The sequence below is a fragment of the Somniosus microcephalus genome, chromosome 1 (genome assembly GCF_052327205.1).
Source record: "Somniosus microcephalus isolate GS21.2 chromosome 1, FLI_Smic_1.0, whole genome shotgun sequence".
Classification (NCBI taxonomy): Eukaryota; Metazoa; Chordata; class Chondrichthyes; order Squaliformes; family Somniosidae; genus Somniosus; species Somniosus microcephalus.
The window spans coordinates 111,825,171-111,851,710 of NC_140987.1; the positions used below are offsets into that span (position 1 = coordinate 111,825,171).

At 46.5% G+C, this 26,540-nt stretch overlaps 1 protein-coding gene across 3 annotated transcripts in view; it reads left to right on the forward strand.

Moving 5' to 3' along the window:
* Positions 1-26,540, forward strand: part of LOC147124291 (guanine nucleotide-binding protein G(I)/G(S)/G(O) subunit gamma-7) — a 526,081-nt gene that overhangs the window by 103,644 nt on the left and 395,897 nt on the right. For all 3 annotated transcript variants that reach the window (XM_085984657.1, XM_085984653.1, XM_085984648.1), the window contains exon 2: positions 4,235-4,306. The gene's annotated coding sequence lies outside the window, so the exon portion shown is untranslated. The remainder of the gene's footprint in view (positions 1-4,234; positions 4,307-26,540) is intronic.

Consider the following 26,540-nt stretch of genomic DNA (forward strand, 5'->3'; position numbering starts at 1 on the left):
TATGGCACCGGTCTTGCCTTAAAAAATTTGGGAATTGCTGCATCTTCCACTTTTATTGAGGCGGTGATGCCTTTCAAGGTTCCTAGTTTCTCTTGAAACACTTCTTTGGCGTTGGGCAAGATGTCTTTTAATCGTTCAGGTATGATGTCATCATTGTTCTTTTCCTTACTGGTCACCGTCAGTGCCTGAATGGAGTGCCAGTCTAAACGTATCTTCCTGATCCATTCACGTCCCAACAACGGTGGACCACCATCTTGTAGAATGTATAAATACAACTTTTGTATTTCTTTGCCGTTGTATACAACAGGCAGCCTTATTTTTCCTTTGGGGTATACTTTCTGCCCCGTATATGTTTTTAAGATAATGGATGTGTCTTTTAGAGGTATATGCGAAAATAGCCTCTCGTAATCCCGTCGATTTATTACGGTTAGAGCTGATCCTGTATCTAGCTCCATTTTAACTGGGGACCCTGCTATTGCGAGGGTAACCCAAATGGTTTGGTAATCATCTTTGGCAAGTACATTATGTAATTTGAGACAGCTTAGTCTCTTGTTTTCGAAGTCGCTATCGCTCTTCTGGTCTTCGGAGCTACTGTCCGTCATCATTTGTACCTTCCTGTACTTTTCTTTATTGATTTTTTTTTTTCTGTCTGTGGATTTATTTTGTCCAGATCGGCATACCCGTGCAATGTGTCCAATCTTTCCGCATTGCCTGCATGCTTTGTCCTTGAACCAGCAGTCCCTCTGGTTATGGGTGAATCTGCCGCAGCGATAACATCTTTCAAAACTCTGTGTCATTTCATGGGTGCCGAAGTCCTGTGTCTTTTGTTGTATCTCTGCAGCTCCTTTTGCTGCTGCTTCGTATGATACAGCCATACTGAAAGCTTTGTCCAATGTTAAATCTTTTTCAGAAAGCAGTCTTTTTTGTGTTCCTTCACTTAAGAGACCGCAAACGAATTTGTCTCGAAGATAATCTGATAGTCCTGCCCCGAATTGGCAGTACTTTGATAGCTTTCTTAATTCGGTTAGGTAATCAGCGTTACTTTCATTCTTGTGTTGATTTCTCTTGAAGAACTTGAATCGTTCTGCTATCAGCAGCGGTGTTGGGTTTAAGTGCTCCTGCAGGGTATCAACAATTTCTTTAAAATTCTTGTCCTTTGGTTTGGCTGGAGTGATTAAATTCCGTAACAGCCCGTATGTCTTTGCGCCCATTAAGTTCAGAAGTACTGAAGCTTTTTTTTCATCTTCTATTCCATTTGCAGTGCAATATACCTCTACTCTTTCCACGTATGTGGTCCAATCCTCTATTTCGCTATCAAAAGCATCAATATTGCCAGACTTAGGCATTTCAGAAAAGATATGGCGCTTCCCGCGCTTTTTTTTCCTTTTCTGTAGCAAAGATATGGCGCTTCCCGCGCTTTCCCGCCGCTGCTGCCGATGACAACGCTGTTTACTGCGGTTTCCGTTCTCTTTTTTTTATTTACTGTTGGAGACTCGTTCCTGCCGGAGGTCTGAACGCTGACCTGCTTGCCGCGCCGGCCGTCTCCCGAGTGCTCCCTCCCAGTCCGTTATTGCTTGCCTCCGATTTCGCTGCCTGTCTCAGCTGTAGAGCCAGCCGCTGGAGCCCCAGCCTGACGCCCAGGAAGGATTAGCGCAGTACCTGCCACCAGCTTGGCCAGCTGGTGAAACCACAGCTTCTCTCACTTCCTTGAGTCTTCTGGACGCCCGAGGAATCGATGTCCTTGAGGTGCTGCCGAATTGCAGGTAAGTCCGTTTCCACTTCGTCGCCACTGTAGTGTCTGTGTGTTGATAAAGACACTGAAGACAGGAGTTGGTTCATAAGTATTTACTAAGCAAAGTCTGGGGGAGGGGGGGGTTCTAACGGATATACACAATATACAGGCTTATATAGCCCGAGTGGCAATTACCGGCATTACAGCACACCTGGGGCTCTTAAAGGCACATACACCACAAAAATAGGCAATTCTAGTCATCTGACCACAAAACAAAGAAAATAAACAAAACCTATTAGGTTGTATTGCAACACCAATGACCAATCCTGTGCTCACCCTGTCTCACTGAAGGCATCTTCTCTCACATTTGGGAAATTAAGTATTGCATCCAAAACTGGAGACATCTGCATTTTTGAAAGGTGATGATGGTCATAGAGTCATAGAGTTATACAGCACAGAAAGAGGCCCTTTGGCCCATCGTGTCTGCACCGGCCATCAAGCCCTGTCTATTCTAATCCCATTTTCCAGCACTTGGTCCGTAGCCTTGTATGCTATGGCATTTCACGTGCTCATCTAAATGCTTCTTGAATGTTGTGAAGGTTCCTGCCTCTACCACCCTACCACTGAGTTCCAGATTCCAACTACCCTCTGGGTGTAGAAGTTTTTCCTCACATCCCCTCTAAATGTCCTGTCCCTTACCCTGAAACTATGCCTCTTGGTTATTGACCCCTCTACTAAGGGGAAAAGTTCCTTTCTATCTACCCTATCTATGCCCCTCATAATTTTGTACACCTCAATCAGGTCCCCCCTCAGCCTTCTCTGCTCTAAGGAAAACAACCCCAGCCTGTCCAGTCTCTCTTCATAGCTGAAGCGCTCCAGCCCAGGTAACATCCTGGTGAATCTCCTCTGCACCCTCTCCAATCACATCCTTCCTATAGTGTGGCGACCAGAACTGCACACAGTATTCCAGCTGTGGTCTAGCTAGCGCTTTGTACAGCTCCATCATAACCTCCCTGCTCTTATATTCTATGCCTCGGTTAATGAAGGCAAGTATCCCATATGCCTTTTTAACCACCTTATCTAGCTGTCCTGCTGCCTTCAGGGATCTATTTACATGCACACCAAAGTCCCTCTGATCCTCTGTCCTTCCTAGGGTCCTACCATTCATTGTGTATTCCCTTGCCTTGTTAGTCCTCCCAAAATGCATCACCTTACACTTTTCAGGGTTAAATTCCATTTGCCACTGTTCTGCCCAACTAACCAACCACGTATATCGTCCTGTAGCCTGAGGCTTCCCTCCTTGCTATTTACCACTCCACCAATTTTCATGTCGTCTGCGAACTTACTGATCGTACCTCCTACATTCATATCTAAATCATTAATGTACACTACAAACAGCAAAAGACCCAGCACCGATTCCTGCGGTACACCACTGGATACAGGCTTCCAGTCACAAAAACAACCATCGGTCCTATCAGGGACTTCTATCTCCAGTGGATGCCTTGATTAGTTCTCTTGGAGCATTCACTAATAGAACTTATAACACAAAAGAGGACTTGTTTGTACATTGAAATTCTACGAGGGTGATTAGTCCTATGCCTCAAAGTGCTTTACAGAGCTAAAGAACCAAAGGGAAGATGTGGAATTTTTTTTTACAAAGTGAATTTTTATGATCTGGAATGCACAGCCTCAAAGGGTGGTGGAAGCAGATTCAATAATAACTTTCAAAAGTGAATTGGATAAATACTTGAAGGGGAAAAGAATTGAGGGCTCTGGGGAAAAGGCAGGGGAGTGGGCCTAATTGGTAGCAAGTTCCACATTCTAACCACTGTCTAGGTAAATAAGTTTCTCCTGAATTCCTTATTGGATTTATTAGTGACTGTCTTATATTTATGATGCCTAGTTTAGGTCTCGCTCACAAGTGGAAACATCTTTTCTACGCCTACCCTATCAAACCCCTTCATAATTTTAAAGACCTCTATTAGGTCGCCCCTCAGCCTTCTCTTTTCTAGAGAAAAGAGCCCCAGCCGGTTCAATCTTTCCTGATAGTTATTATCTCTCAGTTCTGGCAGCATCTTTGTAAATTTGGAGACCAGAGCTGTGCACAGTATTCTAATATCAGAGAACTTGTGGAACTGTACCCCAGGGAAGAGAGAAGGGGAGAAAACTGAAAACAAGCTGGAAATGGAAACAGCTGCAAAAACAGAACAGTGGCTCCACCAACTGCAATAATGAATACACGGGATCTAATTCTGCAAGATTTTAAAATGAGTGTCGTATACTCACGGCAGAGTATTGCATATTGACAATTACTTGTGTAGTATATAAAGATTGGCTATAATTATAGCAACATCTACCCACAAAGCTTTGATTCTTTAATTATTGTATTAATTAGCTCGCTAACCATACCAATATTAACTTTTTATATTGCTGGACTGTATTTTCCAAGTCAGAACACAGTTTTCAAATCTTTCTTAATTATTTTCTTTTCTTTTCATTTAGGTTTTTGACTGAGAAGGAGTAACCTATCCTCAGACCTCTGTCAAGCATTGCTCTGCAACTGGCCACCAGCAGGTATGAAAAAGTAACTAAGACTGACATGTCTTCCATGTTTCCCTCCCTCCTTGTGGAGGAGTATTTGGTGTCCAATCGTTACCTTTCTCCAGTGGTATGGCTGAGATTCATGAGAAATCTCAGGCATAGCTGCTATTTATATAGTATCCACAAAAGAAAAAAATAGAACCACAGATGACTTCACAAAGATGTGTTGTGCAGGCTTGGCAGTTCCTCTAAGCATCCCATCATGGTATCTCACATAGCCAGAGACCAGGATAAGTTTCCCAGTGATCCAAAACAAAAATCAACATCTGTTCTTTTCAAATCAGCAAAGCAGCTCCCTACCTTTATTTGTTTTCATGTCGAGACCGCCACTCCATGGGCCACAACAATATTTGGCTGAACTTCCAGTGATGATCCCCAGCTCTGGACACATCTCCAGATGAAGTTGGATATATGCACCGTCTGTACATAAATCATAGAATCGTACAGCACAGAAGGAGGCCATTCAGCCCATTGTGTCTGTGCTGGCTCTTTGAAAGAGCTATCCAATTAGTCCCACTGCCTTGCTCTTTCCCCATAGCACTGCAAACTTTTCCTTTTCAAGTATTTATCCAATTCCCTTTGAAAGTTATTATTGACTCTGCTTTCACCATCCTTTCAGACAGTGCATTCCAGATCATAAGTCACTGCAAAAAAATTCTCCTCATCTGCCCTCTTGTTCTTTTGCCAATTATGCCAATCTGTGTCCTCTGGTTACTGACACTCCTGCCAGTAGAAACAGTTCCTCCTTATTTACTCTATCAAAATCCTTCTTAATTTTGAACACCTCTATTAAATCTCCGCTTAACCTACTCTGCTCTAAGGAGATCAATCCCGGTTTATATACATAATAACTGTTGTTTCCCAAATCATTTAAAATTTATCTTTAACCAAAAAAAAAGGAAAACAGGGCCCCTTAAAATGTAAGCTTTGCCTCTGGGAGCTGAAAAGAACAGGTTTTTTTTTGGGAGGGGGGCAGGGTGGTGGGGAGAGCGATGTGGCTGTAGGGTTAGAGGAGGTTACATAGCTAGAAAGTGGCGAAGCCATGAAGGGCTTTAAACATGAGCATGAGACTTTTAAATTGGAGGCTTTGGGGAACAAGGAGGGTTCAGATTCTATCTTGCGTTTTCCACTACATGTGACATTAGTTTTTGGTTGGCCAAATGTCTGATGCACAGAAACCCATCACCGCGCTTAAGAATCTACAAACTAAGCCACTGAGTAATCCACATCAGCAGAATTTACGTTTCGTGCACCCATTCTCCCTGTAGGGACACACACCACTTACATAATTCCAGAGACATAGGTTGCTAAGAATCAAGGCTTATAGAGCTCCAAGTGTGCCCAGAGTCATTGTTGGAGTTTAACCAACTAAAACTGCACAGCCTACCAGAACTTTCTGCTGCTTGAGCACCCTACCCACTCGAGTATTGGCTTGCATGTCTATCTGCAGCTGAGTGGGAAGAATCCCCCTGCAATGACTGGTCTACCTGTCCAGTCACTGAGTCAGACTGGTTAGTCAATCATTAACAGTACTCTGGAGTACTGATGACCACCCTAGCTCAGCTATTGGATTATTGAGTTTGCCACAGAGTGTTTACTTGGTTCCAATCTTCTATTATTGGACATGTCATCTTGGACTCTACCCAGGTCCAACTGGTGTATTGCCATAAAAACAGAAAATGCTGGAAATATTCAGCAGGCCAGTTAGCATCTGTAGAGAGAGAAACAGAGTTAACGTTTCAGGTCGATGACCCTTCATCAGAACTGGAAAAAGATGGAGATGTAACAAGTTTTTAAGCAAGTGTAGGGGCAAGGCGAGGGGGGGGGGGAGGAAAGAACAAATGGGAAGGTCTGTGATAGGATGGAAGGCAGGAGAGATTAAGAGACAAAAGGGATGATGGTGCAAGGCAAAAGGAGATGGTAATGGGACGAGTTAAGAAACAAAAGATGACTCTAGATGAAGTGTGAATGGCAATGGCAGAATGATCGACAGCTGCCATGTGAGAGAGAGAAAAAAAATGATATGGGGCAGAGGTTATGGTCTGAAATTGTTGAACTCGATGTTGAGTCCAGAAGGCTGTGAAGTGCCTAATAGAAAGTTAAGGTGCTGTTTCTCGAGCTTACGTGATCTTCATTGGAACACTGTAAGAGGCCGAGGACTGCCTTCAACACGGTGGAATGACCTATGCAAGGTACCTTGAGATGCTGCATCCCATCAAGATGTCCCAGTTGTCCAATGCCACTTATGAGACTTGCTCGTCACCAATGTTCCCTCTAATTTTATTTTGGGCCGCGCAGCCTCTTTAACGGGCTTCGCGAACCATTCAAAAATCCACGCATGTGCAGTTTTTCCATTTAAAAGCCGGTGAGCCAGCTGCGTGGAAGCTCTACAGCACCGTGCGACCACGTTGCTTAAGTGGAGCATTGCTCATCACCAACTGTTTGTCACCAGAAACTGACATGAACTACTAGTTCTGAATCAGCGCTCATGCAATCAAGACCCACGCCTAAGATAGGCCTTATTATGGTACAGATTTAAATTCTAGCCAGTATAAAACAGCAGTCAGAGCTGTAATCCAATCACTGTCATTCTCCTCTACTGCCTGTCATATTCTCCTATTCTCTCTCCAAATATTTTAGCATCTGTGTATGTGCCTCCACTTCTGCTAAGCATCAGAAGTGCTTCAGGTATCCACATAAAGATGCTATGGAATGGATGTTGTGTTAATGCATTAAAGTGAAAACCATACATAACATTTAACTTTGAAGTTGACTTCCGGTGGTCTCACATTGATTGCTGGAGCTAATGTATCAGTAAACTAGTCAGTATAGATATGTAACTTCAGGTCAGTACAAATAGTCTTTAAAATGAATTCACTCTGTTTTCTGGTGTGCTGTGACTGTGCCAAATATAGGCATGCTGTTTGAAGTATTTAATCTTGTACTGTACATTTATATTTAATTGTGTCCCAAGCTGTATGCCATTCAGCAGCTGAGCACGCTGGCGACCTGTTTTCAAGCATCTGCTTATGTCATTCTGGAACTGCATTCTTGGAGATACCCAAGGCCATTGGGGACTTGCCTGCAAATGTTTTGTTTCCCTCTAATTCTCTAAAAAAAACAGTTGACCACTTTCCTATGCTGCTCCTTTACAACACCTACTTTGGGGGAAAAATTCAATATCGCACCATTTGGGGGTGGTAAAGGATGAAAGCTGGGAAACTTGGCGCTAGGCGCTAATGATTACCGCCTTTTTCTAAATTTGGTGTTTGCGCTCCAGGAAGGAAGTGGAGCACTAAATCAAGCGTTCCATTTCATTCTTGGAGTGCTAAAGGACGCAGGCGGGACGGTAGAGGTGCAGCGCTGCACAATGGGCCGTGCAGCGCTGCCGAGATCCGAGGCTCCTTCCCTCCCTTAAAGGGAAGGACCCTCGCTGCTGGCTCTGCATTGGGACCAGTTCGCTGGTCCCCGATGGTAGCCGCAATCCAGCCCGATCAGCCCCATGCACTCCAGCAGATCGATCGCGGCCCAGGAGAAGTGAAAAAAATTGAAATAAACCATTTTAGAAATTTTCCTACTTACCTCGGCAACCTCCCCTTTAACTTCCGCCCCCGAAGCGCCCGGCTTCCCGAACAACGCTTCCTGCAGCTGTTGGTGTTTTCGCCCGGCGATGCTGCAGGGGGTGGAACCGAAGATCGGGTCCAGGGCGCTACCAGGGTGATGAGCACGACAATGACACCACGATTTCCGGGTGCAGGATACCATGCTGCATAGTGTTACCGCCGCCGTAAATCTCCTTGCCAAGTTAGCGGGAGTTGTTCATCTCGCCACGCCCGGACGGTAAGTCATTAGCGCCCCATTATCGCCCCCCGGAGGTGATATCGGGAGGCGCTAAGGAGGCCAATTTCTAGCCCTTAGTGTCTTAGTGATTCTAGGTTAGAGCTGCTGCTGCTGTTTTTCTCTTCAAACGTACTAATCCAAAACCAGTAGGAATAAAAAGCTGGCTCTGTTAGCTTGATAGTTTTATAACTACTTCCCTTCTCTGTTGAAACCAAGAAACAACAAGAGGCACCTACCATAGCGCGCACATTCAGGGTAGTAGTAGCAATTTCTCAATCGGTTCATGTCCACTTTCAATGTAAAGTATCTGATGTGCTGGTTATTAGTTATAGATGGAACTGGTTTGATAAGTATGAGAAAATGAATGCTGACCAATTTATAATATGATCTTTTTCTACTGCAACAAGGCATAAGCTTTGGGCACTGAACATACTGTGCCACTGACAACTAATCGTGTTCCTACAGCGAAGCACCAATTGGAGGACATGTAGTAAGTTACACCTCACCCTTTTGATTGCAGACAGTAAGAAACATAATGTCGAGCTGTCTGCTTTAATTTCCCATTTCTGCATTCTTCTAAAAAAAAAAAAAAAAATCTAAATTTTTGTGGTCATCAGGATGCCGGATAATGCAACAATTTTCTACTTTTTACATTCATTGTCTGCATCAAGCACTTCCAAGTCAGGCACAGAAAGAATTGAAGCAGTGTAATGTCCTTTAGACTCTACCTGAACACTGTGCTCAAACTCCACCTTAGTGTATCACTGTAAAATTTCTGGTTTCAACACTATTCTTCTTAGTAATTTCTTATCATACAAGTGCTTTAGTGCTCGATTATGAGCATCTTTATGCTATATACTCGTGCCTATAAAAACTGGGCTGTGATTATTCATGCTGATTTTATTTAGGACTCATAGCCGTCAAGAAGGCACTTTCAGGGCTGGAATCTAGCGTAGATTTTTGTGATGAGAGGACAGTGTATACCACTGTACCATTAGTTGCCTACTGTTTTCCTGCTTCTCTTTCCTGCATACGCATACACCTTCCAGCATCTGGTCAAAAAATTAGTGTCCCTGGCTTAGTTTACAATGTGTAGCCTCAGCTTTAATCCTAAATCCCCTCTTTCATCCAATTTCTGCACATGTAGGGAAAGCTTTACTGATAGAGTGTTTGTGAATATTTCTCTTCTTGATGCTAGTCTTCAATTTCTGCTCCTTAGCTGATTAATCCACCTCTACTCCAGTTGATTTATGTGAGCTCAGTGCCTCGACTTCTACTAAGCATCAGGATAAGTGTGTCACTGATATTTCCAGCACGAATGTCTTTGCAGTTTAATGCAGTCTTAATAGAATTTGTGTGAGCAGTACAGTGAAGAACATCATGCTGAGCATCAGCAATTCTTCATATTCTTATGCAGTTCTTCATGGCAATGTATTTGTCTAAAAACACCTGAAACCAAGTGTAAAAGAGAAGTGTGCTCTAATTGTTCTCCTTGCAGATCAACCCTTTTCAAGCTATGTATTTGGCTGTAAGCATGATGTTTTGAATGAAGGATTCCACAGTGAGGGGAAAGAAAGAAAACTACCCCAGAAAGGGAAAGGGTTTTGGGGTAAGGAAGCCAACTCAGCTTAGGGAGGAGGGCTGACAAAAGCCTCATGGAGATGGAATGTCTGTTGGAATTGTTTTGACCTTTTTTCCACAGAAAGAATTTTGGAAGAGAGTTTGTTTTAAATGTATTCTAAAGCATAATGTATTCACACAAGTGAAAAAAAGGTTCTGAGGTAATAGCTGGTTAAAATGCTAATGAATTAATCTTTTATGTTGTTTCCCCATCGACTAAGTAAGCAATTCATTAGCCTAACTTGTCAATCAATAAACACCTCACATGCATTGTGTTGGGAAGTCTCTGGCCCCTTTTGGCTGTGAACAGAGGAAGATAAAGAAAGAGACAGACACTCAATCAGTTGTTTTTTAAAACAGTGTGCTGCAATGGCAGTCAGACACAGCAAAGGCACTGAGAAAGTTAGAAAGCAGGAGAAGTTACTTTGTTCAAGTCAAGCAAGGAAGCGTAGCAAATTCATTATTTTGTATTACACAAAGACATGTTGTAATGATTGAACTAAGTGAGTACAATCATAACTGTTGGTTTGTGTGAGCACTTGCTATGAAATAAAACAGCTTAATGATTCATATCTGACCTCCTCTTATCATATCTTCTCATTCCAATCTTTGGAAAGATTGAAAAAACACATGATATCCAGTTCAATTCATATTCCTTCGTTGCGCTATTGCATAGTTACTTATTGGGCAGTATAGGGACTTACCTAACTGTAAGACGCTCAGATGACTTATGGAAGTGACTAACATCGCTGTATGCAAGGGAATATCCAAGGTAAAATCTTAACCTTGTAATGATTAAGATTTGGTGACTTCCTGGCCTAGAAATTCAGTTGCACCTGAAAGGCGGGGGCGTACGCTGTCCGCGCCCGTTGACGTGTTCCCAGAGACCATGTGAAATTTGCACTGGCAGCTCATTATATTAATTTAGGTGTGAAGCCAGCACTATCTGCACTATTCGTTGGCTGCACACTTTATTTGCAGGGGTGGGGGCAGAAAAACAGGCCTCTGTGACACCACTTAAAGGCAGCCAGCACTTCTTAAAGGGGAGATGCACCCTGGCTGCAGACAACAAGGAAACTTCTGATATTGAAAAAAAATGTCTGAGACTGAAAAAAATAGGTGGAAGAGGTCCAGAGAAGGCATCCAGGTTCTCTGATGTTATGTTGGAGGCCCTGGACCAGGCGGTGGACAGGAGAAGGGAGATCCTGTTCCTCCCAGGGGGCAGAAAGCCCTCCAGGCTACATCTCCGCCACTAGTGGGAAGAGGTTGCAGAGGAGGTTGATGTCAGGACCTTAGATCCCAGGACATGCAGCAATGCTGAAAGAAGTTCAATGCCTTCACCAGAGTTGTCAAGGTAAGAATATTGCACTCTTACTCTCCTCTCACACCACCTCACTGCTCACAATACTGCCCTCACCCTTCACTCTCCGACAATCACAGCACCACACTTCATTCCGCTTCCTTTTCGTCATACACACCACTATTGCAACCCTCTCTTTCCCACACCTTGCATTTTACATGCTGCATGCAGACCATTTCACCATGACAGACACATTCTCACAAGGATGTCACTAACACACTCCCTTCTTTCATGCAGGAGAAGATCGCGCACAACTTACCCCTGGAGGCTGCCACCAGAGGATGCCGAGCTCACCTGCACATCCTCGCCACTCTGAAAGAAAACATGCTGGCCTTCACGGGCAGGGGGAGAGTCATGACCTTGGTTGAGTGACAATGCTGGAGGAGACATCGCGCAGGGTTTCTTCACACCTTATCCTTTTTTTTCCTTCTTATTTCTGTCTTGCCCTACACAATACATGACAAACCGGGATGGGCAATAAATGCTGGCCTTGCCAGCGATGCCCACATCCCAGGAACGAATAAATAAAAAACCTACAGCTGCTTTCATCAGCCACTTCTTCCTCTGCTCTCCCTTGACGCTAAAAACTCACTCTTGTCCCTCTATTTCATTTCAGGTGCTGAAAATGTGGACACCCCTCTGCCACTTCAGGAAGGGGAGGTCAGCCTCCCTGAAGATGCAGCGTCATTCGATCTGATCCCAGCAAGTATCAGTTCAGAGACTGGCACCATGCACACTTTAGAGTGTAGGCTAGCAGAGGGGTCTTCATGAGGAGAATCACAGGTCAGGAGCTAGGGCAGGGGCCAGCTCACAGGAGCGTGAGATCACATACTAACTCTGCTCTGCAGAGGACTCAGATGCAGATTCGAGGGCCCAGTCTACCGAAGAACATAAGAATTCAGAGCAGGAGTAGGCCTTACGGCCCTTTGAGCCTGCTTCACCATTCAGTAAGATCACGGCTGATCTTTGATCTCAACTCCACTGTCCCGCCCGATCCCCATATCCCTTGATTCCCCTAGAGAAGGCTGACGGGCATAGGCGAGGAATTGGTAGGCACACTGCACAGTCTATCGGCAACCCTGTGCTGCCATCTTGGCTCTGGGACCAGTATTGACAGGAGCTTTCAGCGTGTGACATCACTTCTACACTCTCTTCTCGCTTTGGCACCATGGGAGAGGGATCTGCTATCATCTCTCAGAATAACATCATGCCTGCTTTCCCGCCACTCACTCATGCCAGTGCGCTTGTTAGTGCCACACAGCTAGCTGGGCCAGACTGCCCCAGCCCATGCCGAGATGCTGTTGTCTGCAGCCAGACCCTCAAGGCCCAGAGCTGCTCATGGTCGCCTACCACGGCCATCTGAAGTGTCCTCAGTGGAAGCTCAGTAGCTTTCCACCTCCCAAGCTGGAGCAAATGGGGATACACTTCGTAGGAGCATTAGGATAGGTAAACAAGCACACAAGACGGGCATTAAGGGGTTACACAAGGGTGATTCTTAATTATTCCTGTTACATGTTAGAAACAGATTGAACTGAGTTGGATAAAAAAAAAATTCTGCATTTGGTGTTGGTGTTAATATTTGTAGTGGAGTGAGGGCAAGATCCATAAGGCTGAACTGAAGAAAGTTCAATCAGATGTTGTTGGTAAGAATGGTGGTGTTAAGAATATAAGGATATGTGGACTGTCGGTGTATTGAAGATGGAAAGGATTGTTTACCTGAAGTGCTCTTGAATGAGCTGCTCTCTGAGAGCTGTGGTAGCTAGGAGCACTGGTGGTTAATGCTGCTCATCCTCTTCCTCCTCTTCATGCTGCTCCTGCTGCACTTCTTGCTGCCAGGTTGTGGTAAGAGCCAGTCCTTCATGATGGAGAAGTTGTGCAGCATGAAGGAGATGACCACAAATCTCGATACGTTGTCGGGGGATGGTATGGGAGAGGAAGATGAGGAGGGAATGAAGAAAGGGGAAGAGTGGGAGTAGAGAAAGAAATAAGCAGGAGGCAGGCGAAGGAAAGGGATGGGGAAAGTGGGAGAGAAGACTACGCAAGGCGGGAGAGAGGACAGGGCTGGCAGAAAAGGTAGGGAGAAGGGACCGACCAGGACAGGCAGGGAAGAAAGAGGGCATGGGATAAAGGCGGGAGAGGGAAGTGCAGCTCCTTGAGCTCTCTGCTGTACTCCTTGAGCTCTCAGCCCCACTCTGTGGGTCCTCAGCCACCTGTCATTGATATCATGGCTGTAATGGGCAGTCTTTTGCAAGTAGAGTGTGAAGTTACAGTTGTTAAAATGACACGCAATAATATCCAAGTGTCAATATGCAGCTCATAATGGGTATGATGAAATATGCATGCAACAATCATCTACAGTAAATGGGAGAACTATCTTGGGCCGAATGCTTGTAAGATTTGAATGAAGCAACACTTCTACATGAAGGCTGGAGGTATAAGACATTCCACTACCTCATTGGCATTTATGATGAGGTTGGAAAGTAAGACAGTGTGAGGGGCAGGTATTTGTAAATGCCATGAATGTTTTGCACACTATTAATGTAAAATAATGGTAGGTTCTCTTACCTTGGTTGACATGGTAAGATTCTTGGGGGGGCTAAATTGGATAGCCCCTGAAAACGGGCACAGGGATCGTGATGGCACAATTAACCTGCACTAGTTGATTACAATGCAGGCAGCACGCCAATTTAGTGCTGCCTGCTCATTTGAATGATTTCAGCATGCAGCCAGCACGCATCAGCAGGGGGCCCAAAATCGTAACTTGCAAGCACCAGTGAAATCTAGTCTGCACTGCTTAAAGCTAGCCTGCACCTCTTAAAGGTGAGGTGCATTGTGGCTGAAGCAGGTGCTGGCAGTCGTTCAGGAAGTGAACCTGCCCTGGGAACAATGAAGACATGCACAACATAGGAGAGCGCGGGCTCCAGGGTTTTTCGGCGCTGCACTGGAGGCCTTGGTGGAGGAGGTGGAAAGTAGGAGAGATGTCCCATATCACAAAGGGCCAGGAGGACCTCCAGACACACGCTCAAAAGGCAGTGGGAGCGATAGCCATGGAGGTCAATGCCAGGAGTCAGCCCCCAAGGACCTGGTTGCAGTACCACAAGAAGTTCAATGACTTCATACGAGTGGCCAAGGTGAGTGAATGCACCTTCAAATGCCATATCCTACCAACTGCAGCACCAGCCTCACACACCGTTCAATTCACCAGATCCCCATCACTCACCTACGAACAATCTCTATCAATCGGGACTCTTACCTTAAATCATATGGTTCACCTCACCCTCACACACTTAGCATTGTTGCAAGCCACACACCCACATCTCACAGCTTGCACACACTGCCAGTTATTGCACCATGACAGCCACATCACCCAAACAGATTGCACGACACTCACTGACACACTTCCCTCGCTCTTGCAGGACAAGGTGGTGCACAACTGGAGCCAGCAGGAGCTAACCAGCAGGGGACAGGGGTGCCTGCATATCCTAACCCCCATGGAGGTGACGGTGCTGGCCATTATTGGAACGGCCTTTGCGGCAGGGCTGAAACCATCAAAGATGACGGTAACCCCATACCTAATCCTCCTCCTCACATCCCATTTCCTCCTCATCCCACTATCTCCTGCTTACAAGCTTGCAAGCTGCAGATGGTGTAAGCATGCACCTCTTACTTTCCCCTCCTCCCCTCACTACATCATTACTCTTGTGCCTTTCTCCTTTCAGATACCGAAGAAGTGCAACTTGGCCAGGCAATGGAGGAACACCAAGAAGAGAGTGATGATGGAAGTAACATATAGGGTGGATAAAGGTGAACCAGTGGACGTAGTGTATTTAGACTTCCAAAAGGCATTTGACAAGGTGCCACACAAAAGATTATTGCTTAAGATAAAAAATCACGGGATTGGGGGTAATATTCTGGCATGGATAGAGGATTGGCTATCTAACAGAAGGCAGAGAGTTGGGATAAATGGTTCATATTCAGACTGGCAACCAGTAACCAGTGGTGTTCCGCAGGGGTCAGTGCTGGGTCCCCAACTCTTTACAATCTATATTAACGATTTGGAGGAGGGGACCGAGTGTAACACATCAAAGTTTGCAGATGATACTAAGATGGGAGGGAAAGTAGTGAGTGAGGAGGACATAAAAAACCTGCAAGGGGACATAGACAGGCTAAGTAAGTGGGCAGAGATTTGGCAGATGGAATACAATACTGGAAAGTGTGAGGTTATGCACTTTGGCAGGAAAAATCGTAGAGCAAGTTATTATCTTAATGGCAAGAAACTTGAAAGTACTGAAGTGCAAAGGGATCTGGGGGTCCTGGTGCACGAAACTCAAAAGGTTAGTATGCAGGTGCAGCAAGTGATTAAGAAGGCCAATGGAATGTTGGCTTTCATTGCTAGGGGGATAGAATATAAAAATAGGGAGGTATTGCTTCAGTTGTACAAGGTATTGGTGAGACCGCACCTGGAATACTGCATACAGTTTTGGTGTCCATACTTAAGAAAGGACATACTTGCTCTCGAGTCAGTACAAAGAAGGTTCACTCGATTAATCCCGGGGATGAGGGGATGGACATATGAGGAAAGGTTGAGTAGATTGGGACTCTACTCATTGGAGTTCAGAAGAATGAGAGGCGATCTTATTGAAACATATAAGATTATGAAGGGGTTGGATCGGGTGGATGCAGGGAGGATGTTCCAGATGCTGGGTGAAACTAGAACTAGGGGGCATAGTCTTAGAATAAGGGGCTGCTCTTTCAAAACTGAGATGAGGAGGAACTACTTCACTCAGAGGGTGGTAGGTCCATGGAATATGCTGCCCCAAAAAGCTGTCGAAGCTACATCATTACATAAATTTAAAACAGAAATAGTCAGTTTCCTAGTAGAAAAGGGAATTAAGGGTTACGGGGAGCGGGCAGGAATTTGGACATGAGTCTAGGTTCGGATAGGTCATGGCCCTGTGGGTAGCGGAGCGGGCCCAGGGGCCGTGTAGCCTGATCCTGCTCCTGTTTTCGTGTGTCTAATGCTGTTAGATTCAGGAGATAGTCCTGTCATAGTGGATTGGCGGTTAGGATCAGATCAGCCATGATCTTATTGAATGGCGGAGCAGGCTCGAGGGGCCAATTGGCCTACTCCTGCTCCTATTTCTTATGTTCTTATGTTCTTATGATGAATACACACCATCACATGACTTCAGACTCACAGCCACCAGCTCAGAGACTGACACTGTGTGTATCTCAGAGGATAGATTTGAGGCGGGATCTGCACTTGGTGAGACACCGGCACGAGTGGGCTGCAGCCAGAGCAGGGGGCAAGGATAGCACAGATGCCTGCTCGCTGGAGGGCAAGGTTGCACACAAGTTCTGCTGCAGAGGACTCAAATGAGGACTTTGATGGGGTAGACTACAGAAGAAGGCTGATGGGTATGTACAATTAAATGCTTGGTGCATTGGGAAGCATGCCCGGGGTGGGAGGGCTGGCAGTAGCTTCATGGAGCACAAACCTGCTGCCCTCTTTCAGGGTGACTGAATTCGTCCTCCCACCACTGCCACTCTGCCAGTGCCCTTGCTGTTGCCTGTCAGCCAGCCCAGACTGCTGCCGCCCATGCCAAGATGGTGCAGTCCGCAGCCAGGCCTTCTAGGCTCAGAGCTGCTTGAAGTCATCCTCCAAGGCCATCTGCAGTCTCCCCCACTGAAAGTCAACAGCCTTCCAGCAGCCATGCTGCAGCCACTGGGGTAGCACTGCGTAGGAGCACTAGGACAAGCAAAGGCACAAGGAAGACAAGGCACTAAGGGAATGCACAAGGGTGATCAGTGGACATTTGTTAGCAACATGGCATGATTTGATTTATAAATTTGGTTTGGAATGTTTATTTCGTGGTGGTGTTTAATTTTGCATTGTGGCCAAGCGGATGCTGTGATGGTTCATGACAGAGGGAAGGTAAGGTGTGGAACTGTTGGTGAATGAGGAATTGGGGTTGGGGATGCAGTTACTGGTATCGCACTCAAATTAGTTCTTTACAGACAGCCCGGGCAGAAACGTGCTGTCTAGGCTGCCTCCTCCCTTCCTCTTCCTCTTCCTCTTTTTCCTTTTTTAAAATTTGTTTATGGGATCTGGGCATCGCTGGCAAGGCCAGCATTTATTGCCCATCCCTGGTTGCCCTTGAGAAGGTGGTGGTGAGCCACCTTCTTGAACCGCTGCAATCCGTGTGGTGAAGGTACTCCCACAGTGCTGTTAGGTAGGGAGTTCCAGGATTTTGACCCAGCGATGATGAAGGATCGGCGATATACTTCTAAGTCAGGATGGTGTGTGACTTGGAGGGGAACTTGGCGGTGGTGTTGTTCCCATGCGCCTGCTGCCCTTGTCCTAGGTGGAAGAGGTCGCGGGTTTGGGAGGTGCTGCCAAAGAAGCCTTGGCGAGTTGCTGCAGTGCATCTTGTAGATGGTACACACTGCAGCCACGGTACGTCGGTGGCGGAGGGAGTGAATGTTTAAGGTGGTAGATGGGGTGCCAATCAAGTGGGCTGCTTTGTCCTGGATGGTGTCGAGCTTCTTGAGTGTTGTTGGAGCTGCACTCATCCAGGCAAGTGGAGAGTATTCCATCACACTCCATACTTGTGCCTTGTAGATGGCGGAAAGGCTTTGGGGAGTCAGGAGGTGAGACACTCGCCGCAGAATACCTAGCCTCTGACCTGCTCTTGTTGCCACAGTATTTATGTGGCTGGTCCAGTTAAGTTTCTGGTTAATGGTGACCCCCAGGATGTTGGTAGTGGGGGATTCGGCGATGGTAATGCCATTGAGTGTGAAGGGGAGGTGGTTAGACTCTCGCTTGTTGGAGATAGTCATTGCCTGGCACTTCTGTGGCGCGAATGTTACCTGCCACTTATCAGCCCAAGCCTGAATGTCGTCCAGGTCTTTTTGCATGCTGGCATGGAATGCTTCATTATCTGAGGAGTTGTGAATGGCACTGAACAGTGTGCAGTCATCAGCGAACATCCCCATTTCTGACCTTATGTTGGAGGGAAGGTCATTGATGAAGCAGCTGAAGATGGTTGGGCCTAGGACACTGCCCTGAGGAACTCCTGCAGTGATGTCCTGGGGCTGTGATGATTGACCACCAACCACCACAACCATCTCCCTTTGTGCTAGGTATGACTCCAGCCAGTGGAGCATTTTCCCCGATTCCCATTGACTTCAGTTTTACTAGGGCTCCTTGATGCCACACTCGGTCAAATGCTGCCTTGATGTCAAGAGCAGTCACTCTCATCTCGCCTCTGGAATTCAGCTCCTTTGTCCATGTTTGGACCAAGGCTGTAATGAGGTCGGGAGCCGAGTGGTCTTGGCGGAGCCCAAACTGGGCATCAGTGAGCTGGTTATTGGTGAGTAAGTGCCGCTGTCGATGACACCGTCCATCACTTTGCTGATGATTGAGAGTAGACTGATGGGGCGGTAATTGGCCGGGTTGGATTTGTCCTGCTTTTTGTGGACAGGACATACTACGTTGTCGGGTAGATGCCAGTGTTGTAGCTGTACTGGAACAGCTTGGCTAGAGGCGCGGCTAGTTCTGGAGCACAAGTCTTCAGCATGATAGCCGGGATGTTGTCGGGGCCCATAGCCTTTGCTGTATCCAGTGCGCTCAGCCGTTTGTTGATATCACGTGGAGTGAATCAAATTGGCTGAAGACTGGCTTCTGTGATGGTGGAGACCTCGGGAGTAGGCCAATATGGATCATCCACTCGGCACTTCTGGCTGAAGTTGTTTGCAAACGCTTCAGCCCTGTCTTTTGCACTCACGTGCTGGGCTCCACCATCATTGAGGATGGGGATCTTCTTGGAGCCTCCTCCTCCCGTTAGTTGTTTAATGGTCCACCACCATTCACGACTGGATGTGGCAGGACTGCAGAGCTTTGATCTGATCCGTTGATTGTGGGATCGCTTAGCTGTGTCTATAGCATGCTGCTTCCGCTGTTCCTCAGCTGCTCATCATATAGCTGGTGGTAAGGGCTGCGCCCTCATGATGGCGAGGTTGTCTTCTTCTTCTTAGGCAGTCCCTCGGAACCGAGGATGAAGGCGGTGTTGGACTTGTCATCGATGTCTGCCCTTGTTGACAGTAGGCTCCCGAGGTATGGAAAGTGGTTCACGTTGTCCAAGGCCTCGTCATGGATTTTGATAATCGGGGAGCAGTAGTGTGTGGCGGGGGCAGGTTGGTAGAGGACCTTTGTCTTACGGATGTTTAGTGTAAGGCCCATGCTCTCGTATGCTTCGGTGAACGTGTTGACAATAGTTTGGAGTTCTGCGTCGTCTGCATACTGTAATTTGATGACAGAGGATGGGACGACCTTGGATCTGGACTGGAGGCGACGGAGGTTGAACAGTTTCCCATTTGTTCTATAGATTAGCTCCACTCCAGAGGGGAACTTACTGAGGGTGAGATGGAGCATTGCAGCCAGGAAGATCGAGAAGAGCATTGGTGCAATAACACAGCCTTGCTTGACCCCAGTCCATACGTGAATTGGGCCTGTAGTGGATCCATTGGTCAGGATCACGGCTTGCTTGTCGTCGTGAAGCAGGCGGAGGATGGTGACAAACTTGTGAGAGCAGCCGAATTTGAGGAGGACACTCCATAATCCCTCACGGTTGACGGTGTCAAAGGCCTTTGTGAGATCAAAGAAGGCCATGTACAGTGGTTGGTGCTGTTCCCTGCATTTCTCTTGTAGTTGACGCGCGGTGAAGATCATGTCCATTGTGCCCCGTAGTGGGCGGAATCCACATTGCGACTCTGGGAGGAGCTCTTCAGCCAGTGGGAGAAGGCGATTGAGGAGGATTCTCCCTTCCACTTCTTCTTCCTCTTCCTCTTTTTCCTGTTCCTCAGCTGCTCACCATATAGCTGGTGGCAAGGGTTGTGCCCTCACGATGGCGAGGTTGTGCAGTATGCAGCAGACCACCACGAATCTTAACACCCGCTCTGCTGAGTACTGCAGGACTTCTCAAGCGTGATCTAGGCAGAGGAAGCGTTATTTCAGCACGCCAATGGTTTGCTCTATCTTTAGTGTCAACTGTGGCTCAGTAGGTAACACACTCGTCTCTGAGTCAGAAGGTTGTGGGTTCAGGCCGCACTCCAGAGACTTGAGCTCATAAATCTAGGCTGACACTGCAGTGCAGTGCTGAGGGAGTGCTGCACTGTTGGAGGTGCCGTCTTTCAGACGAGACATTAAACCGAGGCCCCGTCTGCCCTCTCAGGTGGATGTAAAAGATCCCAAGGCACTATTTCGAAGAAGAACAGGGGAGTTATCCCCGGTGTCCTGGCCAATATTTATTGTAAGACGTGAGGAAATCGCCCCTCGCCTTGTCAAGCAGTTTCCACAGTTCAGACCCGTCGAACAGACAACACAAAACCCAATGAATCTGTGTAACTTCTTTTACTCAGCAAGAGATTACAAGTAAGCATCCGATAGTTATGTAGCGTATAATAATTCCAATTGTACCTCGGCATACACAGAGCTATCCCTTTAATTTAAGCTCAAGCAAAACACCACATACGTACTAACACCAGCGAGTGGTCAGTCCAGCAGTGACTAGACATATGATTTCTGGCAACTGACCAGGTTGCCCGGCTGCAGCAGTGAGTGGTCAATTTACAGCATCTTTTATACCCCAAAACTTGGCACTCCTCCCACTGTTGATGTATTTCTAACTATATGGACAATGGTCATCAGTTGTTTTTCAGTTCTTTTTATCAATAGCTCGTTGAGCATCCATGGGTTTCAAGACTAGTTACATTCCATAGTTTAAAGATGTTTCTGGTTTTGCATTGATGCCACAGCTCAATACAGGAAACTTTGGTTTATCCAGAGGTTGTATGTCCGGAAACCTCGATCTACCGGCAGAAATCAGGAGCCGTTTTGTTAGTTTTATTTTCTTCTCGTGGCTTTGTTTTCAACAGTCGGGCTCTGGAAAGTCTCTCTGAAGCTGTTGCTAAGCTACAGAGACGCTTCCAAGGTACGGGCCGACTGTTTACAAGCTGTTGCTAAGCAACAGTGTTGTCAGATACGGAGATGAAAACCTCCGCATGCTTCAACATTAACTTTGTATGTCCGGCAGTTTTGATAGATCGGCAACAGCTCGGTCCCGTCGGTGCCAGATATAACAAAGTTTCCTGTAGTCTGTTCCCACAGAACTTTAAAAGTCTGTTTTCCATATCTGTTGAAAGACAATTGGTAGCTTTCACAGCTTACAACCACAGCATCTTATTTTGCAAAGTTCTCACAGCAACCAGTCTCTTGGCCTCGCAAAGCATGATGGTCCATAAAATTTGATCAACTTTTCAAGTTACAGCAAATAGTGTGTTCTTACATTCATCCCTTAATCAACATAACAAAAACAGATTATCTGGTCATTATCACATTGCTGTTTGTGGGAGCTTGCTTTGCGCAAATTGGCTGCCGCATTTCCCACATTACAACAGTGACTACACTCCAAAAGTACTTCATTGGTTGTAAAGTGCTTTGAGACGTCTGGTGGTTGTGAAAGGCGCTATATAAATGCAAGTTTTTCTTTTTCTTTCTATCACATTTCATGTGTGTGCTGTGAGGAGGATGCCGAGAAACTCCAGGATGATTTGGACAGGTTGGGTGATTGGGCAGAAGCATGGCAGACGCAATATAACGTGGATAAATGTGAGGTTATCCACTTTGGTGGCAAAAACAGGAAGGCAGATTATTATCTGAATGGCAATAGATTGGGAGAAGGGGAAGTGCAATGAGACCTGGGTGTCCTTGTGCACTAGTCGCTGAAGGTAAGTATGCAGGTGCAGCAGGCGGTTAAGAAGGCAAATGGTATGTTGGCCTTCGTAGTGAGAGGGTTTGAGTACAGGAACAAGGATGTCTTGCTGCAGTTGTACAGGGCCTTGGTGAGACCACATCTTGAGTATTGTGTGCAGTTTTGGTCGCCTTATCTGAGGAAGGATGTTCTTGCCATGGAAGGAGTTCAGCGAAGATTCACCAGGCTGATACCTGGGATGGCAGGAATGACGTATGAGGAGAGATTGGGTCGATTGGGCTTGTACTCGCTGGAGCTTAGAAGAATGAGAGGGAATCTCATCGAAACTTATAAAATTCTAACAGGACTAGACAGACTAGATGCTGGAAGGATGTTCCCGATGGTCGGGGAGTCCAGAACCAGGGGTCACAGTCTAAGGATAAGGGGTAGGCCATTTAGGACAGAAATGAGGAGGAATTTCTTCACCCAGAGAGTGGTGAACCTGTGGAATTCTCTACCACAGAAGGCAGTAGAGGCCAATTCATTAAATATATTCAAGAAGGAGTTGGATATATTTCTCAAGGCTAAAGGGATCAAGGGGTATGGGGAGAAAGCAGGGACCGGGTACTGAATTTGGATGATCAGCCATGATCGCATTGAATGGCGGAGCAGGCTCGAGGGGCCGAATGGCCTACTCCTGCTCCTATCTTCTATATGTTTCTATGTTTCATGTGGCAGGATGGCTTTCATTGTATGCATGCTGCGCATGTGTGAGTGGGTTACGCACCGGAGTCATGAACCATGTCGTCAAAGGCTAGCCCTTGTCGCCCAGTAGCCACCCTTTGATTTGCTGTGGTGGGTCAGATGCAGATGGCACAGTGTACTGCTGCAGAATTAAGGCATCCTGACTGCTGCCAGGATACCGGGCATTGATCTGCATGATTCGCTGCCTATGGTCCATACTAGCTAGACGTGGAGGGAGTGGAATCCCTTTTGGTTCCGGTATATGGCAGAGTTGACATGTGACGCTTGCAAAGCGATCTGTGAGCAGTCAATGGTACCCAGCACCATGGGGAAACCTGCAATCCTAGCAAAGCCACATGCTCGCTCCACCTGCTGCTCTCCAGCAAGAGAAATTGAAATGTAGTCAGCTCTCTTTGAATAGAGAGCCTCAGTGACCTCCCTTACGCAACAGTTGACAGCAAACTACGAGATGTTGCAAATATCTCCAGCTCCAGCCCGGAAGGATCCTGACGCATAAAAGTTAATCGCCACAGTCACCATCACAGCCACTGGCAATGCAGTCCCCGCCCTGCTCTGAGGATGCAGTTGTGGCTGCAGAAAGTGGCAGATTTCAGTGAGGACGTCCATATTGAAGTACAGATATCTCACACATTGTTCCTTGCTGAGGTTCAGGTAAGAACATTGCTCCCTGAACATTCTGGGCAGATATGGCCTGCTGCTGAGAGCTCTTCTCCCCCTCCACCTTTTCCTTCTCCCTTTTCTAGCAGTTTGCCCTGCTCTGTGTGACCTCTGCTCATTCTCCCAGTCATGTTGTATTCCAAGGGGAATGCCTGCTAATGCACCCATATCTGGCAGCAACTGATTTGTACAGAAGCCTTGAAGCCAGGAAAAAGTCCTTCAGCACTTGCCACACCATTCCCTGTAGACTTTTGCAACTTGAAAGAGCTATGGAAAGCACCACACATTTGTAGAATTGTAGCAACAGCCAGAAGAAATCAACCAGCAACTAACCTCTAAGTAGTTGATGATCCCTTTAAATAGCGCTGGCGGGGGGGGGGTCTTTCCTGCTGCTTAATGCGTGAGGTTAAGCGAGGGCATTGGCTGGAGCATTGAGCTGCAAAATGGCACTGCTGGCTTCAAAACAGCGTTGCACACTGATTGACGTCATGATCTGCCTGCTCTGCATATTTCCGGCGGATGTTAGCTGTGCGCACACTAACGCCCTCACCAATATGAAGTCTGGTGCGATTTGTGTCAGAAGTTTGTGCATGCGCATTTGTCGCCATTTTGCACCCGTACCATCCAAATGGCGGGTGCTACCGATCCCAACTTTGCACGTATTAACTTTTTCCTGCACAGCTTCCATGTGCGCAATGTTATGGAGGAGGCATTAGTGACCTCCTCCCATTGCCTCTGGTCTGCTGTTCTTGGGACCTTCCAGCAATCATTGGCAAAGAGGAACCCTCCCACTTCTGCTTCACTTCCTCAAGAAGGATCTTGATGCCCATCAGAGAACTAGGCCACCCTGTGATCCCAAACATTTTTCTTTACTAGTAGCTTGCTTGTTTGCAAAACTTTCACAATCAAAATTATTGCCCCTTTAAGCTGCTGCAGGATTTTAAATCCATCAGAAGCAGTACGCAATTTCCCACCCCCATGGTTGGACTCCTAATCAAAGGTGGTTCCTAGGCCTGGAACTCAGTTATATTATAATTAGGATGACACCAGAAATTCATCTTGTGGTCAGTGCGCTACATGTGGAGGTGATTCACGCACAGCCCAACTTTACAGTCATGCATATGTCCAGTCGGTAAAATCTGTGTTTGTGTTTGTTAGTTCTGCAGTTCATTCATCTCATTAACTTCTACAAATACACATTCATAAGAGAATAACATATCTTAGGGTGGAGATAATATTGATAAACTACTTGTTGTATCCGTGTGTTAATGGAGACACGGAATGCAGGAGTTGGTTTCACAGGTGTTTACTGAACAAAGTCTGGAGGTGAACTAACAGATACAAGACACTATACAGGCTTATATAGCCCGAGTGGCCATCACCGGCATTACAGTACACAGGGGGCTCTTAAAGGCACATACACCACAATTCCTCCCCTTTCAGACAACCAGTACACAACATTTTAAGTAATCATTAATTAACATGTTACAAGAACAATAACCTACACATTTGCTGCAGTTAATCAATTATAAGTCAGTCTCTCTGGAGGCTTCCTGACTCGGTCCGGATAACGCCTCGGTGGTGTAGTAGTTTTTGGTGGTGTAGTAGGTTCTTTTGGCAAGGTCGATTCGGCTTGAATGTCAGTGTCGGGTTCATCTGGTTCCAGTATCACCGGATCGGAGGTAGATACTTTGGGTATCTCTACTTCATCATTAGGCGTATAGAGTTGTGGTGTAGGTTGTCCCTTTTCGGATGACTCGATGATCTGGTCAGCATGGTGCCTTATTATGCTTTCTCCAATGTCCACGGTATACATCAGCGGTCCTAGTCGTGTGCAAATAGTTCCAGGCTGCCATTTCTCGGTACGGTAGTCCCGGGCCAAAACTTGTTGACCTATCTGGAAGGTTCTAGTTGGCCTTTCATTCATGCCTTGAAATTGCCGGTTCTCCACGTCCCTTCTGATGTTTGGCTTGATCAAATCCAGCCGGCATCTTAGGCTTCTATTGAAGAACATCATGGCGGGAGTTTGGTTTGTAACCACATGTGTTGCATTCCTGTATGCAAACAAGAAGTTATCTACCTTATGCTGTAGATTTATGTCTTCATTACCCATGGCCTTTATGGCCTTCTTGAAGGTCTGGACAAACCTTTCAGCCAATCCATTGGTGGCGGGATGGTATGGGGCGGACGTGTAGTGCTTAACCCCATTGTTTTTTAAGAACTTTCTGAATTCTTCGGACACAAATTGCGGTCCATTATCAGAACAGATCTGTTCAGGCAGCCCATTCCTGGCAAATATGGTCCCTAATACTGTGATGGTTTTTTCCGTGGTGGTGGAGGACATCTTTATTACCTCCGGCCACTTGGAGTGTGCATCAACCGCGATTAAGAACATTGAGTCCATAAATGGACCAGCAAAGTTGATGTGTACCCTTTGCCATGGAGATGAGGGCCACTCCCATGGATGTAGAGGGGCTTGTGGTGGGGCGTTTTGGACCTTCTGGCATCCTAGGCAGCTCTTGGTCATTTCTTCGATGTCTCCATCGATACCTGGCCACCACACAAACGCTCTGGCTAGGTTCTTCATTTTCACTCCACCCAGATGCCCCTCGTGAAGCTCCTTTAGCACTTTATCTTGGAGTTTGGGTGGAATCACCACTCTGGATCCACACATCAAGGTTCCTCGGCACACTGACAGCTGTTCTCTTCTTTGCGAGAATGCTGGCAACATGTGCTGGCCATCACTTCACCGTTAAATTGTAGACTCGTGAGAGAGTCGGGTCATTTCTTGTTTCCTTTTCAATGGCAGAATTTGTCACTGGCAGACATTCCACTATGGTTGAGTGGAACATCTCCACTGGGTCCACTGTAGGTGCCTCTTCTACCGTTGGCAACGGTAGGCGCGATAAACCGTCAGCATTCCCATGCTGTTTTGATCCTTTGTATTCTATGTCATATTGGTGTGCCCCTAGGAAAAGGGACCACCTCTGTAGCCTTTGCGCTGTCATAATGGGAATGCCCTTTTTAGGGTTGAATATGGAGATGAGGGGTTGATGGTCAGTCAACAAGGTAAATTTTTGTCCGTGTAGGTAATGGTTGAATTTCTTCACTCCCCATACCAGGCTGAGTGCTTCCCTGTCGATCTGGGCATAGTTACGTTCAGCTGAGTTCAATGAGCGTGACGCAAAAGCTATCGGCCGCTCCGAGCCATCAG